Below are 3,166 nucleotides of genomic sequence, written 5' to 3' on the forward strand. Positions count from 1 at the left end.
TTTCCTGTGCTTCAGTGTCTGCGTCTGTAAGCTGGGGACAATGACAATGAGCTCTTTTAGAGCTTTTTGAACCCTCTGACTGAAAGGTTAAAGCTGGGTTTTCACTGTTCTTATTAATACTCTTCTGTGACTGTGATATGAAGGGAAGAATTTTCCCCGCTGCAGCACTAGGTCAAGTGTGTTTAAGGCTGTCTTCAGCTTTCAGTGAGTCAGTGGCAGGAGGAGCCTGGGCTGGTGCTCTCAGACTTAGCTTTTCGGGAGTGCTCCTTTTGACGCAGGCCCGAAAGGGCTGTGACGAGCTTTCCTAAAGCTGGAGATGAAATACCCTCAGTGCAGCAGCTCAGTCTTACCGACGTAGAGCCCATGCGCCCTATCCTTGCTGTACTTTTCACCAGCAGATAACCTCGTGGCTGGTAACCAGGGACAAGTGAGAGGAGCTTCAACTCTGCTTTGCTTGCCGCAGGGTCCAGCACTGGCTTTGGGAGCCAGCTTGGGAGATACAGAGGATGCACAAAATAGCTGTCGGCTTTACTGCCCACATCCCCAGCACAGGGATCAATTCTGTCCTGTCGTTTGGTGCCAGGGAGTCGTAGGAAGAAAAGGGCTCCCAAGATCAGGGCCTGACTCACTGTCAATGTTAAAATATAAACTACCCAGCACAGCTGGCTCTGCAGGGAACAGAGCATCCTCCCCAGCACACCCAGCATCAGAAAATCCCAGCGGAGTCAGAAAGACGCATAAACGTGTTGCTAGGTTGGGCCTAATGCGCGGTAATGGGAAACGAAGAGAAAAGAAATAACCAAGTGTAGCTTATTTACAGAGCAAAGTAGAGACGATGAACATTTCTATGCAGCAGATAGACGTTCACATGTATATATACAATGTGTGGGTATACAGTTGATATCTAGAAATCTGTGTGTGTGTGTGTATGTGTACATTTACTCAGTACAGCTAAATGTTAGCAACACCAATACTAAAAAGCATTAACGGCACTAAAAAAATCCCAACAGCACTTCTCTAGCTGGCTGTGAGACAGAAACGGCTGATCTCCTGCTGGGTTTGGACAGCCTAAATATAGCTCAAAAGATGCTTCTCCTGTTTCGTTGTCAAACATCCTCTGAATAAGAGTGCCCTGAAGAAGGGGGTTTCTGTGCTCTCAACATGTGGTCCGTTTCCCGGTGAAGTAAATGGGAAAGCAGCCTTGCAGAATGAGTCATCTGGCCTGTCAGGCTGAAACCATTAGGCAGAGATGAGGCAGATGGAGATGCTAATGCCATCCAGGCTAAAGAGACATTTAAAAATGAGGCTGTGTCTCATCTTTCTCATCTTTGGTCATTCAGTTTAGGTTAAATTCCTCTTCGGTGGGTAGGACACTAACCTTTCCCTTTCAGTTCCACACATCTACCCCTCATCAGCCAAGACTAAGCTGCGCTCGCTCTCTGCTGGCTTGGTCGGTGAAACAACATGTCTGGGCCACCATCCTGCCCTTAGCAAGTAGTCAGTGTCTTAACACTCAGAGCCCGACATCCGCAGCCTCCAGCTTGTGGAAGAGGATGGTGCGATGTGCCTCTAACACAACAGGTAAAGAGGAGTAAAGTGGGTGTTCTCTGAGTTTAGCTTGTCCCAGGGATGAGAAAAGCTATGTGCTTTCCTTTCTTTCTTTAAGGTGGCCTGGCCAAGTCTGATCGTGATTTCTAGAAGGGCACCAACAGATCAACAGATCCTAAATCTACAGAAACCGGCAGTATCGTGGAGAATGACCGTGTGACCACACAGTCTTCAATCCTGCTCCTGAATGAATACGGCACATATGCACCTTAGTGGGCAACCCTTCCTAGGAAACACCACCCTCATTAGATCGGTACGTGTACCTGCCCGAGAACCCAGCCCTGCATTTTCTGCATAATCTGGTTACTGGATGTTGCTATTTTCAGCGTACTACACCAAGTTCAGATCCTTAGTTTTTAGACATAGTCTGTTCTTCCTGACACTGGTATATATGGATATTGATATATCACTTTAGCTACAGATCCGTAGGGTTGACATATTGCTCAATGCGTGATACCAAGTGGAGAGCAAACAGGCAACCCCAAGGATTTCCCCACCCATGTGTAACATTGTCAGCTGAGCTGCTGCAACCAGGAAGGAATTCACCACGCTGCCTTCTGGCAGTTGAAAGTACAGTGGCATAAGGGAGTTACATCTCTTTAAATCTGGCCTCAGGGATGTATTCTTTCACTCTGCTTGTATTAACAAGTTCCTGATTTTCTTAAGGTGATTTTCCATATTTTCTCTAATTATTTATTGGTGTTTAACAAGTACTGAACTATAATGTTTTTAACTTGCCCAAAATGTTAGTTCTAACTACAGTATTGATCTAAGTGAATAGGATGTAGTAGGGCATTCGGCTCACCCCCAAAGTCCCTATGTGCCGTTGCTTTCAGGTGACTCTGGATGGATGGCAGTTACCCCTCAGGCCGGGCAGAGACCTTGCTCGCAGTCCCGTCACGGGTGATGCTCCACTCCACGGCTGCCTCACTGCAGAAAGCTTCCTCCTGTACCCGGGGTAGAACGAAGCCCTGGCTACGCAGGTGTGGATTTGTCATTTAAAAAAGTCACACCAGTTTATCAGTCAAGCGGGCAGTGTTGCTGAACACCCTGCGGCTTGCGTTCGAGTGGGTTAGAAGAGGGGTGACCAACCTACGACCCTGGAGCCACAGGGAAATCAAATCCCTGCTCACCCCACGGCTGCCTCACGCAGACAGCTCTGCTGTGAGGGAACACTGATGTCCCCAGGGCTGGAAGGAGACAAGCCATCAGAAGCCGCTGTGGCCACCATCTCCCAGCTGCCCTGGACTGAGCCCCATGTCCCCCGTCAGCTCCACGCTGCCCCGCGCTGAGACCTCAGGGTGTTCCAGCCAGGCCCTTCAGCTGTCCCCAATGCCCCCTGCCCTGTCTGCGGTACGTGTCCTGTGGCTCGCTGCCTTTTCGGTATTTGGCTCTTCAGGCCACAACAGTTGGGCACAACTGAAGCAACGCAGGAGGGGAATGGTGGCTTTACATGTCCCGCCTGCTGCTTATCATAAAATCCCACTTGTATGGAACTAAGCTAGGAAGTAGTACACATTCAACTATTCAGAATAATAGGTATTTATTTTCAGTGCTA

This window comes from Chroicocephalus ridibundus, chromosome 1 (assembly GCF_963924245.1).
Source record: "Chroicocephalus ridibundus chromosome 1, bChrRid1.1, whole genome shotgun sequence".
Taxonomy (NCBI): Eukaryota; Metazoa; Chordata; class Aves; order Charadriiformes; family Laridae; genus Chroicocephalus; species Chroicocephalus ridibundus.